This window comes from Nesoenas mayeri (genome assembly GCF_963082525.1).
Source record: "Nesoenas mayeri genome assembly, chromosome: 1".
NCBI classification, from domain to species: Eukaryota; Metazoa; Chordata; class Aves; order Columbiformes; family Columbidae; genus Nesoenas; species Nesoenas mayeri.
The window spans coordinates 180,896,068-180,912,764 of record NC_137541.1 but is presented as its reverse complement, the minus strand read 5'-3'; the positions used below and the strand labels follow the sequence as shown (position 1 = coordinate 180,912,764).

The 16,697-nt window shown below is 37.6% G+C and overlaps 1 protein-coding gene across 2 annotated transcripts in view; it reads right to left on the bottom strand.

Moving 5' to 3' along the window:
- The window catches only part of DGKH (diacylglycerol kinase eta), a gene marked incomplete at both ends in the record, with an annotated part of 161,055 nt that overhangs the window by 114,528 nt on the left and 29,830 nt on the right, over positions 1-16,697 (bottom strand). The gene's annotated exons all lie outside the window — the stretch shown is intronic.

The window sequence follows — 16,697 nt, the reverse complement described above, 5'->3', positions numbered from 1 at the left end:
CTGATTCTAAGCAAGACGCTCCTTCAAATGGAAAGTTTTTTCCACTGTATCATTCTTTTCTATTTGCAGCAAGTCATTAAAACAAAATTAATACATGATGAAAAAACTGCAATGAAGGAAAAACAAAAACCTGTAGATCTTATTTTCCTCCAGGGAGATTAAGATTTCTCTTGCTAGAGAAGGCAGAAGAGGGAAAATTAAAGCAGCAGTTGCATGAGTACAGACTCCAAACCCCTTCTCCCACCTTCCCAAAATTGACTGGCAAAAGACATTGGTTCTCAACACTTCCTTGCAGTCTGACAGAATTCATGCCAGAACATCAGCAATCACCTCTGAGAAATGAGGGAGTCAGGGAAGTCTGAATACACCTCAGCAAGACCAAAGATAAAAACATCGTCCTTTGAAAAGAGATTAGAGGAATAGCCAAAGAAAAAATGGCCAGAGTATTTTTTCTAGGAAAATAGTGAAAAATACAATAGGGTAACAAACCTGTGGGTACACCAGAAGCAACATGTTCTAAAACTTTTTGACAATCCCTCATGACTTTCTCATCACAAGATACAAAGTTAGTCTTGCATGGTTGTAAAAGTGGCTGGAAAACTTTACTTGGAGAAAACATATATGGAAACATGACATTTTTAAAAAAGTAATATAGGTTATTTACAAACTTTTTGAAACTGAAGGTCATAATTCAAAGATGTGCTCTCACAATAGCAAGCATCAGTGGGCATTTGAACAGATTTTTGAATTAAACATTGCAATTTCAGTAGTAAGTATAAGCAAAATACACTATAGGGTATATAATTCTACAGATTTGCCTGAGAACACAAGGTATTATACAAGCTGTGCTTGCAGAGACTGCAGTGGAACTTAAGGATAAAAGACTAAAAGAAGGAACTGAAGAGATCGCATGATCCTATTCACGGGCTACGTATAGTTGTTTCTTCAGATACAGAGACTTGGTGCATTGCATCAACAAAATGGGATACATTACCTGTGATCTGAACTGTTTCCTTTGATGTCCTCTCCTATTTACAGCTGATAACCCAAGCCACGATACAGCTGATTTTACCAAGAACGACTTTTTTAGTAGTTATTCAAGTGGGAGATTGTTACAGCTACTGCTACTTTGCACGTCATGTCTGGTCCAGCAATTTTGCCTGAGCAGGATACATTTCCAAAACCTTTGCATCAGGTTATTGGCTAAAAGTTTCATGTGTGTTTGCCATGTGTATCAAATTTAACACATGTAACTATTATCAACAGAAGTCTGAAGCCTGTACACTGAAACAAGTTAAGCACTACAGGAATTTTGTGTTCTTGTGGAACAGATCTTCCTGATTTGTCATAAAATCAACTAATTTTATTTTAAAAGAGCTGAAAAATTTGAATAAAGCCCTCCCAACAGGTTACGGTTACCTAAATTTTCCTGATGCAGACTCCTATACAAGAGGTCAGGTTTTTAAGGAACGAAGGAAAACGTAGAATATTACTAAACAAAAGAAAGCTCTAGGATATCATCTTTGTCCAAAACATATCTCATTAATACACTTGTCTTTTTTCTGTGGCTCAGTGATGTTACCAAGAGTTCAGTTCCAAAGGACCAGCTCCCTTGGTTACCAAACTGCAAGCTCTAAAACTTTTCTGTTCTATCTTTCTGTTTGCCTTTCCCACATCCACACTCTGTAGTTTGCCAACTGCCCTTCAGTGCCCAAATTTCCATTGAAAGGAAGTTCCAACTCAGCCAAGAGAACCGAAAGAATCTGGAGGCTGCACGGATGGGAAATCACTACATGAAAACCGTTAAAGAGAATGACATTAAATGCTCTCTCACTTCCTCTTACAATGAGGATCTCTTCCAGTGTTCAGTTAAGGTGTCACAGACAAGGGCACATCTAAAGAATCAAATTATATTTTAAAACAGATTAAAATGCACTTATCCTCTCAATACAATGTAAAACATACAATTAAACAAAAAGAAAAACACCAAGGAAATCAAGAGCCATAAAGACAATATTCCACACCACACCCCCCATCTTCAGGCTTATTATCATTCTTACTACATAATAAGTAACTAAACTCTGAGATGCTTATAAACAAATTTAGTCTAATCAAACAATAATCAGCGGTTCAGCAGTCACATAGGTTTGGATATCCATGGAGAACTGCCTCGGAAAACAATTTATTCACAGTGCAATGTCCCAAAGAAAGAGATTTCACTAGAAGAGCAGAAAGTGAAGTGAATCAGAGTGTGATTTCAAGTACTGAACATCTTTTCCCTTCCATAGAAATTTTCTTTTCTTTTGCTAAGAAAAGACTTATTTTCTAAGAATAAACTAAACACAGAGAGAAGAGACGAAACCCACAATACAGGGCGCACTCTGGAAAACTAATGACAGCAGTCACAGTCTCCAGAAAACTGAGAGTAAAGAGGTCATGATTTTATAACTGGAAGCTGCTCGTCCCTACTAGCAGCAGAGAGTGCTTTTTCTCCCAAGTATTCACCTCAAAACAGGTAATGTCTCCTTCTCAGCATAAACAGAAGATTAAAAGTCTGTTTAAACATTCACTGTATTGTGCGTAATTAAGCAGCCTGTATAAGGAATACTTTGGTAGACGTATTTTCCTTCGTTCCTAAAGCTCTCTAGGAACATAACAACAAAAAAACATAGGAGTATAAACAGAGAGCTGAGCTATAAATAGAACTTTTTCCTACTAAAATTATTACTAGACTTTCTTGGTAAACAGCTTTAGCTGAAAGAAGCCTGAGAGAAAGTTTGATACGATCCCCTTGCAACCCGCAAAATATCCACTTCTAGGCAGAGTTTATACAAAACCAGACAGAGAAGCTGCTGCCTGGAATAAGACAGGCCAGCAGAGACATCTAATTATGCTCTGTATCACTTTGCTGTTTACACAAAACAACAACAAACAAAAGAAAAACCCACTCCCATTTTTCATACAGGAAATTAAAAGCCCTAATTATACAATCAGCAATGCAACCGTTACTATTCAGAGCTTGATAAGCATTTTACAATCACAGGGAGAAAAAAAGAGGAGTAAAGAAACAAATATTTATACTGCCTCTATCTTTATTTCAAAAATGTGATCACATTACATTCATTGAACACTTTTTTAAGTGATAAAATCAAGTACTCAGAAACTAACTACAACCAGAATAGTTTGGCTGAGCGATCGTAATTTAGCTCTGTAAATCACATACATATTTTTACAGATCTGCAATTACAAAATGATATGCTATTTCTTCCCACTGGAGCCTCACTCCAGGCAGGTGAGGCAGTGAGCGGGATATAAGACTTGTGTTCAAAGAGCAAGAAAATTGTGTATTTACTTTTATCCTGACGATCTGGGGGTGCCACACCACCCAGTCTTTATGTTGACTTCAGAACAGTTCATTTCCTTTTAATAAGACACTTTTCACCATCATGTCATTCAACCATCAGTGCATATTATCTTCTTATCTGCCCTGTGAAGTAAGAACATAGTACCTTTCTCCTTTTGTAAATAAGGACAGTGAATCACTGACAGAGCTGAGGGCAAAACTTCAGAACTTGTCTCCAGTCGCAGATTCGCAAATTGCTCATTCCTGTAGGTCACACATGGACTTGGATTTTAATGTTCCCATGGACCTCAGGAGAAGTGATGAGTCCAGTTCTGCCATAAATAGAGTCCCTTATCCTCAACAAACTTCTTGAGCGCTGCCCATCTGTTAACCATGTATTATTAAATGAAAAACCTGCCCTTCTCAGAGCTTCTTCTTCGTGGCGTTACCAATTCCGTCCCTCCTTCCCAGTAAAGCACCGTGTGCTGCTTACAGCGCTGTGGGACCACATTTTGATAAGAGTATTTGTGCTCAGGCAGTGTTTTGACAAGCTGCCAAAATTCTGCAGACAACAAAAGCAACAACAGAAAAAGAATATCTGTTTTCCATCTTTTGTAACTGAGCTAAAAAACACTCCAGGATTTCAAGCTACAAAGAAAAAGCACTTTTTTTTTTTGGCTTTGTGGTTATCTCTGCTGAATTCCAAAGACCTGCAGTAAATAAGAGACTTAATAGAATGCCTTTTAAAAAATAACAGAGGTACAAAAATCTTTTATAATGAAAAGTGTTAGGCAACCTAGCCTAGAATAAAAGGAGATCAACCACAGACTCTTGGTGCCCTTAAAACATAATTAAAAGTGCAGCTCCTCAGACAGCAGCAGTAGCCAAGGGCTAGATAATGTGCAAATCCCAAATTCACCTCCGTGAAATGATACGCTCCATGCAACACTGACCTCGTTTCTCCCTTTCCCATCCCACACTCTTACTGGTCTACCAACTATGTGCAATTAAAACAACGTCGCCTGAGGCCGTATCACTTCTTCCATAGGTTTGTTTTTTTCCAAAGACAAGGTAGGGAAACAACAGAGAACTGGCTGAGAACTCAAATTCAGAAGAGAAGAGAGAGAGACAATCTCTGAATTAGTAGCTACGGAAAGTGCAGCCCCTGCCACAGTAAACCAGCACAAGTTTAATCCTTAAGTGTTGAACAACAAAGCAAACTGCACAAAGAAATCTGCATGGACGTTTCTATGGAAAATATTCTACAATGCAACTTCAAACAGCTGTGTAACATACAACACTGACATCTCCTTGTTGTAGTGCTCAAAATATTAAACCCAGTGAAAAAGCAGCCCCCCTTCTTCAGCAGAACTACATCAAGGAGTGTTGTAAAAGTCTAAAAATGTGGACTATGCACAATGATGACTGTTTCAAAGCTGCGTGAGTGACTTAGTTTACAGTGATCTTGTCAAATCATCCTCTTGCCATTCGCAAAACAGCCACACAGAGGCATCTTTCTTCAAAACTCTCATTATTTAAATTCATTCAACGGGTTTGATTTGGCTCTGAATTGCAGGAGATTCATTGCTCTGAAACATCAATATACCATTAGATTGCTCTAAACCAGCCAGCACCGTGTTGCTAATGACTCAACAGGGAAATTACAACTGCGTTGCTCTGCACATCCAGTCTTGATACGAGGAAAAAATGCCTAGAAACTCCTTCTTGAAATTCAAGCACTTTCCCCGCAATGTCCAATTAGCTACTAGAATGAAATTTATTTTGCTAAGCACAGACAGCAGGCAGTCTCTGATACAGCTATGACTTGGTCCATTAACCTCTTTGGGAACTTCAATCAAGTTCTCGGCTCTGCCTAAAAAACAGCTGGGGATGCAATAGGAACTGCAGAACACAGATGTGGCACAGCTGGATGCAGACACAACGTGGACATCAAGAACTGCTATATAGCTGTTCTCCCTACGGCAATCAGTGGCTCACGTGTTACTGGTGGCAAAAAAAGGGGACTGGTATGTCCACTGTCCTCCTCATAAATCTTCCCCAGCAGCTGTAGAGGAAAGAAAAGCTCCCCAATACTACACAAGAGAAAACCACCTCCCATCCCTCAAATCAAGGACAGGAATAATTTAGTCAATAGATTATTCAGTCACTAAAAAGAAGGTTCTTTCTCTAGTCTAAAACCATCAAGAAAAAAAAATGGGTAATGTTTAACGTGCTTTCAGCATGGTCTTGGTCAACACACTGGATCCTCTATTGGAAGGATGGGGTGAACTCTACTAACAAGATGAAGCTGGAAAATGTTATTTCACCCTCTGTAATCACTTCATTAGGTTTCTCCCTATTGTTGGAGGCTATAAGGCTTTTTCCTCTAATGAGTTTCGTTTTGTGGGTCATTAGGCTGCTTCCTTTTTAAGTCAGAATCCTACCTGTGATTATACCACAAGCTTGACTTCAAGCAACACGGTAAAAATCCTCTGTGAGCAAAATATCTTTTTTGATACCCTTTTGCTATCCTTTCAAAAGCTGATGCAAGCAGCAGGCAGCCCTGAGGGATCCATCCCAGCCAGTGTCTCCAGCCTGCCTGGGCAGACAGTGGAGAAGAGGGTTTTGTACCATTTGATGTGCTTTATCCTGAAGAAGGCACCTAAACCAGGCCAGACAGCAACCTAAACATTCCCATTTCCCTCCACTGATTATAAAGTGGAAGTGACTGGCTCAATATTAGGTAAGATGAATATTACCTCTGTCATTTTTCCTAGTCTAGATTCATTTCTGCTTTGCCTTTTTTTCCCTGTTACTGAATAGCATAACCTGTACACTTCTAACTTCTGTTTGTTCTTCTTTGCCAGTTGTCTCTCTGATTTACAAGCTCCCATCTCTATTTTCCACCACCACAGATGTGCTCTTAACAAACGTCAATTGCATTCTCTTCATGAAAAATACTGTATCTTAGTTTAAAAAAATGCAAACAAAACCAGCCAAAACACAAACCACCACCACCCCAACTCAATTAATGAACAAAAAAAGCTAATTATAAATGTGATATTCGGATCCGAGGTTTTGGCTGCAGGAAAACTTCAGGATTTGCTTTGATCAAGTCAGATGAAAGCCAAACCTGACACTGAAAACCCAAACAGACGACTTGTTTTTGCAGAATCCTGTCTCCATACAAATTGCCAAAGTCTGATGATGTACCCAACGCAGGGATGACAGTCACTGCAAAAGGGTGATAAACAGATAAAGACCTACACTTTACTTATTACTACCCACTGTAGGTTTTTATTATTATCTTTCATACTCCTGGGATTTTCGCATGTAAGTTACACATGTGTATCACCATGTTCGTCCCTCTTTTGCTGCCAGCTTGCCTAGATAGTCCCACCCTTTGGAGAGGAATAAGGAAAATGCTCCATAGGGAAGATCAGGCTCAAACCACTTAATTTTCACATGGTGCTTTTTGAATAAAGTGCATTAAGACTCAAGCAGCTGAAAGAGTCTTTATATGTATCTCAGCAGCAGATTGCTAACAACTGTAAGTTGCTGATTTATCTGAGGTATTCACAGTTTCAGAAGGGAGGGACAATGTCAGTTCACACCTGTCATGGTTAATGGTAAAAACAGAGAGAACAGGAAGAGGTAAATATCATGGTCACCCACAAAAACACATACACAGAATTAAGAGGGATAAATTAGACCTTTCTGAAGAGTATTTTATGCTGTTCTACATGTGCTTCAGTGCTTAAATCATATATTTCTGAATTACTTTTAAGAAGAAAAAAATTATCCGCTATAAAAATCTTAAGACAAAAAAATCTGAAGAACTAGAAATCTCAGATTAACTTGGCCAATTATAAAAAAGAAAATACTGTGATTTTTTGCACTTTATCTTCATTAGAAATATATCATGGACCAAACAAATAAGCTGATGGATTGACTATTTAAAGCGATGTGATTTTAAACTCCGTTCAAAGCATAGAGGCATATGTCTAATGAAATCAAGAATGTCAAATACTCCCTCTGTTTGGGACACTCAGCCTTTAATTTCATGCTTCAGATCACCGCAGGCAAGTTTAGGAAATCTGTCGGCCTTCACATACCCGCACAAGGTGGAAATACGGTCATACACCCTAAAGAGAAGGAATCTGGACATTCAGCATATGAGAGCAACGAGGAGACGCACGTAAAGAATCTCAGTCCGGCTCACTTGGTAACCGAGTTGCATCCAGCAGGATGTTTAAAAATGAAGCGTTTGTTCCTCAAAGTAAATCACCGAAACATTAAAGCGGAGTTTTAAAAACAGTTTTTTTCTATCATTTGAGAATTTACATTTTTATGTCACTCTGTATTTACAAGCAGCTTCTCTATCCAAACATCAATTTGACATTAAAAAAAACCCCACACATCAAAGGAATGATATGCAGAATAATCGCTGAGCATCAGTGAGCGGAAACTAATTTTAAAAATAAGCCTGTTTGAATAGATTATTCTAGCAATTTAAATGTGTACTTTCTCTTAGGAAAAAAGTAACATTAATAGTACATGGATCACTTTCCTCCAGATGCTACCAATTGTTAGGTAAAAGTATCTGTTGCTGTATGTATATGAACACAACAGAGAAGACACAAAACTAACGTAGAAATAACTGAGACATAGGTAATTTATTAAGCTGTTGTACCCAAAGTCCATTTTCAAACTTCACAGAGTTGTTCTAATGCAGTCTAGCGACCAGTCAAAAATTCAAATATAAAGAGATTTATGGCTAACACTTTCCTGTCCAATTCACTTTCTAATTAACTTGTCTAATTTCACTTTTTGTAGAAATGTTAAACATCTACAAGTCCTACGAATTAAAAACTGAGATAGTGGGTTCCAGCACTTCTAGGGAAAATAGGAGATATAAAAAAAATAAGTTATTACTGAAAATGTTAACCCAAGCTTTCTCCAAGTAACAAATAACTGTGTCGCTTATTAACTCATTTCATTCAGAAGGATTAAGGGTAACTGGCGATACAGCCCTACTTTATAAAAAATCTCTGAGGCTGGAGAATGAAGAGGAGGGAGAGCAACTTACTTTCACTTTAAGATGTGGAAGCTACTAGAGGGAGGAAATTTTAACAGTGTGTTTTTTTAAAATCACTGAACGTTTTCAACTATATTTCAGCAATGAATTCCAATTCGAGTAAACTGCAAAATAATTTGAGAATAAACAATTCTAAAATTCATGGTTATTAAAGGTACACCTTTGGTTTTTTCTACCTAAGACAAACATGCCTTAATTTCAGTCTCGGTGCATAAAAACTCCCTAGCAAGGCAAACAGAGAATTATAAAACTCCATTAGCTGTTCAGCAGAAGTTTAGATTAAATACAGAACTTCAGATGCAAAACTGCAAAAACTAGGTGAACCATCTCCAACTAATGCTAAAAATGTATATGCTGCCTTACAGTTCTTAATACAGCACTACAAAAAGCAAACAAAACCAGGTGCTGATAAACCCAAGTTTTTAAAGGCTTCTTTCTCTAAAAATTATCAAGGTAGATTATGAGCAAAATAAATGAGCAAAATCAAGGTAAATTATAAGCAACACTGTTTGTAGATTATAAGCAAAATAAAATTAAATGTTATGATCAAAAACATACCAGACAAATTATCTTCTTGCACCATCCAGAATATATTGCACAACAAATTTAAGTTTAAATCTGAGCTACAGACCAGACCAAGGTTTGCATACCCTTTAACGTAGCACACAACCAGTGGGCTGGAGGTAAAGACATTTCAGATGGAAAGCAGGCACAATGCAAAACTATAAATAATAGGTAAACTGGATGGATTATGGTGGAACACTGCACTAAAAACCTGAGAAAAATACTACAGGAAAGGCTTACAGTGTTTAAAACCATATATTTTCAAATTATTTGAGACACCTAAACAGGCAGATAAATGAAAAGGAAACATCCTTTTATAAGTGATTATCTTACCTCACTAACCCCTTCTTTGAATCCCATATAGGTTTTCATGAGCAGATTGTTTAAGAAAAGGCATTTGCTCTCAGACCTTTTTAAATGGTTTTGATATTTTCTTACAATGAACTCACAGCATCCCAGTTAATACAGTAAGAGCATTTAAATCCATGATTTTGTTTATTCTTTCTCTATCAGACTTGAAAGGAAAAGTTAGTCCTTGGTTTTCATATTAACATATGTAACTAGCCATGCAACCCCTCAAAAAGATGGAAAATGGGTTATTTCTGAGTAGTATCTAAGCAGATACTTACATACAAAATATATAGACATCTACAAACAAAATGAATAATCTTTGGGGACAGTTACACTGCTAGTAACTCAGTCCTAAACACATCAAAAAAAAAAAAAGGCAAATTAAATTAAATAAAAGAGAAGACACTGGAAATGGATAATTAGAAAACAACCATGATCCAGAAGATCCTGCCAGCTTGCAGCTGTAGTGACTAACAGAATATTGATAGAAAGCAGCTAACCCTATTCACCAATTACACATCTGTTTAAGAACTGCAATGAAGATACGGCCTTTCAAACCAACGTTAATGTCCAAAAAATCTTCTTCTCTTTGAGATAAAGCAGGGATGCTACTACATGTTTATTCACCTCAGTGGTTTGGGGGGTGAAAAAGCCTGGAGAAAACATGAAACAAAAACAAACAGATGCTCCCTTGCCAGGAAAACAACCTCCTAAACTCCCCAAAAATTTCCATATATATAGTGTGCACAGGCATATTTATACACGCACAGAGATACGTATGTACATGTCTGTGTACAGTGTATCCACAAAAATAACTCTATGTATAAAAACAAAATCTTTAAAATATGCAAATATATATAAACTATGTATATTTATATATTTCTGTATCTGTTAATATGCATATACGTAAATATATTTATATATATGCACACACACACACAAAATCTCAGCCATGTCTCTTTCTCAAAATTTGCATCCCAAGAGTAAGATTTAGTTTGCTCGAAGGGAACTAGATAATAAATAATGTATTATTTATTGTTATCTAGATAATAAATAATGCATTATTTATTAATATATAATTAATATAACTTGGACTGTTACCTGTTTCCACAGGAGAGTGCATTAACCACTCTTTTTTGCATTGCTGCTCTGTACTGACAAGCCTGGAAAAGAAGAGAGCTACTACACTGTATTCCTGTCCCCAAAGGCACTAATTAATTCATAGACCATAGCTTAGGAATTTATGAAAGTGAGTATCTGACACTTAATTGAACCAAAGGAAAAACTCTTCCTTTTTCAACTTGTAGGAATCACACACTGGCCTCTCCACATTTCTGAGCCAACCTCTATATTATATTACTTTATTCAACTGTTAAATTTATTTAAAGCTATCAAACCATATGAGAAAAAATGTCAAAAATGAAAGTGCTTACAAAACAAGGAACATCAGCTTTAGGTATTACTTACAGCCAGAGGAAATTAAGCTCTCAGACTCTACCCCTACATCACACTCCCCACCACATCCTTTAAAATCATCTATTTCTTGAAACCATGGGTTTCTTATTCCACATGTCAAGTGCTGACCCCCTGCTTTTCATCACGAACAAGTCGTAGGTGAAGCAGATGAGCAAATGAAGAGCATAAATAAACTATTTAAATTTAAAAAAAAAAAAAAGGAAAATATGCAGTGGATTTGGGGAAAGGGTGCAGTACCAGGTTATCTCCAATTCACTAGACCATCCCATCTGTCGCCTTTCCAAAGCGCTCCCACCCTGCGGGCAGACGGAAGGGTTATCATCACCATTGCACAGATGTGGCGTTTCATCCAGCTGTGTAACGCACCAAGGGAAGCCGAGCAGAGTCTGGGGGCTTCATCTGACTCCTTCCCCAAGGTCTCCACTGATTGCACAGGGACTTTATTTACTGAAGCTGAACAAAAAATTCACAACAGAACTGGCAAAATGTAACAATGGGTTTGTTCTCATCAACTTAACATCTGGTTTCTGAATTAACATGGAAGGAGTTATAATTATTAAAGCAGAGTAATCACAACAAATAGCAAGAGCTCCCTGTCTCCAGAGTGACTGACCCTATTTGCTTGCATCCATTTATTACTTTTTATTTTACAGATTGTAAACAGTCTCAATGACATCTCAAGCAATCCGTGTTTCTTGTTTTTATTGATCAGCACTGTCAACTGGCTCAGTTCTGTGCGTCAGAATTTTATATACTGTAAAATGCCTCAGTACGGTGCGAATTTTAGGTACAGTTACCGTATATATGGTCCCATGCATACAGGTGTTCTCCTTCTGGATGAATAAGCAAACACTCCTTGGTAATCTGGTTAGGACAAGTTTTGAATTTAAAATGAAATCTCATGAGAAATAAAATATCCCAGTCCCCAAACATCATCTGCTTAATATGTAACAGTCATCTAATCTGTATTTTTTTGCTCAATTAGTTTAGTTTGACAATTGTTCTCCTGAACAGTATGCCAATATCCTATAAAAAATGGATAAATGAAACTTTCTTCAAAAGTAGTTGTCTGAAAGAATTAGAGATATTAAAACTGTTGGCTAAAATTCTTCCTCTTTTTTATTTTTTAAGTCAAAACCTGTTTGCATTTATACAAGCAGAACTGAACCTAGTGGTGAACACTGATTGTACTACCAAGACCCCCAAAATAAGAAGGTGTGCTTATTCTTATTAAACTGTGAATTAAATTAACAACAGAACTCAAGATACTGCAATCTACTCCATTGCCAAAATACTACATGATTTGGATGGAAATTCTAACCTCATCTTTCCTCGAGTGATGAGCAGGACGGCAGTTAAACCAGGCTTGGGATAAACGAAGTGGAAAGATTGGACTTTATTCCCCTTCCCACACAATTCATGCTCTACAAATAGTTGTTTTTCACATCCTGGTGCACGGCAGTTCTGTCCCAACTTGCTCAGTTATAGTAGCCAACACTGGCAGGGCAGATCATGCCTTTCCCTCTTACTCATTCCATCTAATCTTCTGCCCTTTCAACAAACTGTGTCTACTTTTTTTTTCCCCCCAATCTCATTTCGAAACAGATTGTTTCTTCTCTATCTGACCCTTTTTAATTAGGTTTAATAATCCAAGAAAATACTTCTTAGCACAAGTGGGGAGAAAATGTTTTATCTAGAGGAAAACATTTGCCTGGACAGAAAAAAAAAAAACGGATTACAAAAAGGCATGCAAAAAGCATAAGAAACAGAATCAAACTGTTTGCTCTGGTGATGTAGTTGTACAGGCGTCACGAAATCTCCATTTAATTTCCCATTTACCAAATTCCAATCACTCAACTGGACACAGGCTGTTTTAAGCTGAGCCGGCATGAATATGATAGATCCACAGACACAGCCAAGAGTCCCTGAGCAAACATCGCGGCTTTTTTTCCCCTCACTCGGTTCTGCTTCCCAATTCTTTCCCGATCATTTCTGAGCCAGATCAAGTTCACCACATGGGCTGCACAAACCTCCCTCTTCCTTTCCCCATTTCCTCTCTACATTTAAACTAACAGACTGACGTAGCTCGTCTCCTCTGTTAAAACGCTGTGTTTATCCCCAGTTTAACATAATTCTTCTTTTTTTAAAAAAAAAATTAATCTCCAGCACGCTCAACGGAAGTTTTCCACATGTTCTACTTGGATGAGCATGTATTAGTTAGTGGGTCCTATTTTTAGCTGTTTTGCCTTACTTTACAGTTTATTTCCTTAAATAGCAATCTGGATATCGACACAGAGCTACGCAGATGAAAAATAAAACATATTCCCTGTTTCACATACATTTAGGGCCATGGAATTTTAAGCTTATAAATAGCAATATCTGAACTGAGGAGGACTGAAATTTAGCATTGTAAGGTTAAACTAAAAACTTGATTATTATGACTTGCTAACTTATACAGATTTTTTTCATGGGAAATCAATCCACTTAATTTTAGATTTTTTTTAACAATGGAGCAGCAGCAGCTGCTACAGAATTTACTGGTAATCTTAATTATACTACAAGCTTTACTCTGAATCCCCTTTAAAGTTGAGGCACCTCAACGGAGGTGGACAGGATCTCCCTCTGGAGGCCTTCAGAGGCATCTTCCTCCCTCTCCTGCCAAGGTAGGAAACTTCACTTGGTTGCACAACGGGTTGGCTCCCGCATGCAAACTCAGCCCAAAGACGCTCATTCTCTCCTTCCCGTTCCCCATCACCCACATACTGACCTGCATTTCACCCCCCTGTCAACGATGTTGATGGAACCCGGATCAATGAAATGACTGAGGTAAAAACAAAAATAAGCTCTTTTTAAAAGAAGATCATGTCAAAAATCTCATTTACAGAGCAAACCAAAGAATTGCACCAGCAGAATGAAGAGAAGCAAATGGCAACACCACAAAAAAAAAAAAGAAGCCCACAAAAGGAGACCACTGTGGGAAGCAGAAATTTCTTAAAGGGGTTTCATCTCTGAATGGTGATACCAATGGTGAATAGAATCAGTCTGGCTTCACCGTACCGGTGGTAGTTTGAGTACAAAACACTGCAATGAAATCACAAAAGAAAAAAAAAAACTTGCAAAGCCTCACTTCAAATCAGAGGAAAGTGCAGCTTCTCATGGTTTTGCAAAGCTCTGCCCAAACTAGGGAAAAACGGTAAGCTTTCTGATTAAAGTCTGCTGTTCAGTGAAGCTGAGATGAAAGAAAATCAGACGGTATTTTCAAACATGTTCGCAAGTCACGTAACCACTTTAGTTAATAACACAGGAGTTACCTTCTCTTGCAAGGCAGATGTGTCAAACACAGGACCAGGAGGAGCTCCAGCATATAATGGAGCTTGCTGGTTTTCATAGCTTTGGTACAAGTTTGAATTGACCAAAAGCCCCTTCCACAAACAATGCAATGCATTTACTCGTGCACTTTTTTGAATGGTTCATTTCAAGTTTTTCAAGTCTCTTCCTTCTCTGTATTTTTACTCTACAACCCGGTAAGGTCATCTTCCATATCCACCTAAGCAGCCCAGTGACAAATCTTGCATTAATCCACCTTAATCTTTGAGAAATCAGTCCTGTCTTCTATATGATAACATATAACAAGATATGATCATATAAAATAACCCCCTTCTCCTGTGGAGATACTTCTGCGCTGCCAATAACCTCCAGAACATCCTCGCTGACTCCAAATGGGCTTCCCATTTCTACAGTACCTTTTATAGCACTTAAATGGGAAACTTAATTACTCAAAACGGAGACTGGAATATTTTGTATTTGACTTAATTTTGTATTTTATATATACAGTTTTTTACTAGAACCATTTAATGAAACGAACGATTTAAAGAAGATGTTTTTGGTGATGGTGATATCCAGAGCACACTTCTGTTTCACAGCAATGCAGACAGCGCGATATGGATTATAATAGAAATATGAATAAATCAAACATATTAAAGTGTTTAATACTATACAATGCTAAAAGTTGCCATTTAATAGTCACATGTTAAAGTATTTAAGTAAAAGAAGAAAGAAGCTGTATGTTCAACAAGCAACTGTTCTCTTGCTTCTTTGTGCTTTGAAAAGAAGGCATTTTAAACTATCAGTTTATCTACTAGCACATATCAACAAGTATTCAGCAATCCAGTATAATGCCCTCCTTGATAGGTTCTAAATTCCTGTTCCTGCAATGTCGAGTACATAGTTATTTTAGTAAAGTACAATTCCCAAGCATCTGTCTTTTGAGTTAAAAGCTTCAAGAGGAAGCTGATGATCTAGCTGTTGCCAAAATGTATTTTTTTAAATTGACATTATAATTAACAAAATTAGCACGAAAGCAGTCACAAATCACAGAGCATTTCCCTTGTAACAACTCATTATACAATGTTTTACTTTAAGTGTTCATAACTAATCATTTTCATCTTCACAGTAATGGGGACCAAAACAAAACCAGGATAATATTTTTGTACCTCCAGCAGCAACACAAAATCCTACATTTAATTCCTGCACATCAATATTCTGAATGTTTGCTATTGTCAGTGAATTTGAAAAGTCTGAGAAGAAAAGACTACGGTGGTTTCAAGTAAGTGACATTTATATACCAGGTATCTACTGCATATTATTAAAATAAAGCAGCTACAGGTAAGAGAATATATTACAAAGAGAGACATAGCTGTAGATTAATTTTAAAATTATCACTGAAAATGAAACAAAATATAAAGCATAAATAGAAACAAGACCAGAAGGCACTGAGAAATACTAAGACCAACACAATTTCCTCCAATATACTCAAGATTATAAAACAAATCTATTTTAGAAGAAATGGTGCTCACTGCACAAGTTTACTAAACTTAAATGCTACTGCTGAAGTTAGCTCAGTTAAAATCCATCATTCGCAGACACACTTGCCTTTACACAGAAATCCAGTTTTACAGATGTACACTTATAGCTCGCAGGCTTAATTTCCTTACAATACTTACTGCTCCACTGATTCTCTAGAACTATGTCTTCGACAAAACCCAGAGCCTAGTCTAACTCTTATTTCCCAGGAGTTTCCTCACAAATCAGCTAAATACAAGATTTCGAGTATGTACCGTGGCTATTCTGTGTCTCAAGGTTTTTATATGCCACTGCCCTCCGTCAGATTTATTACTCCCCCATAATCTAATATAGAAAGAATTCACCCGATTGGCTAAACTGCACAGCGAAATGTTTCTATATAAAGCAATATTTTGAGCTTCCCGGTTGGGATGTTCCACGAGCGTGACACTTTGAAGGAAAAGAAAATTTCCATCTACGAGTAAATAGAAAGCTGCACTCCAAACATTTTCAGCTATTTGAGATATTTTTAAACATCTGCATTTCTTATCAGTATCTATGCAGTTCAAACCGCAGAGAATCATAGAACAGAATCGTAGAATAATTTTGGTTAGAAGAGACCCTCAGGATCATTGAGTCCAACCATAACCTAACTCTAACACTAAACCATGTCCCTAAGAACCTCATCTAAATGGCTTTTAAACACCTCCAGGGATGGTGACTCCACCACTTCCCTGGGCAGCCTGTTCCACTGCCTGACAAGCCTTTCTGTGAAGAAATTCTTCCTAATATGCAATCTAAACCTCCCCAGGTGCAACTTGAGGCCATTTCCTCTCATCCTATTACTTGCTACCTGGGAGAAGAGACCAACACCCCCCATGCTACAACCTCCTTTCAGGCAGTTGTAGACAGCGATCAGATCTCCCCTCAGCCTCCTTTTCTCCAGGCTGAACAGCCCCAGTTCCCTCAACAGCTCAGAAACGTGAGATGGAACCAGCCAGGAGCTCCAAGAAGGGGGCAGCC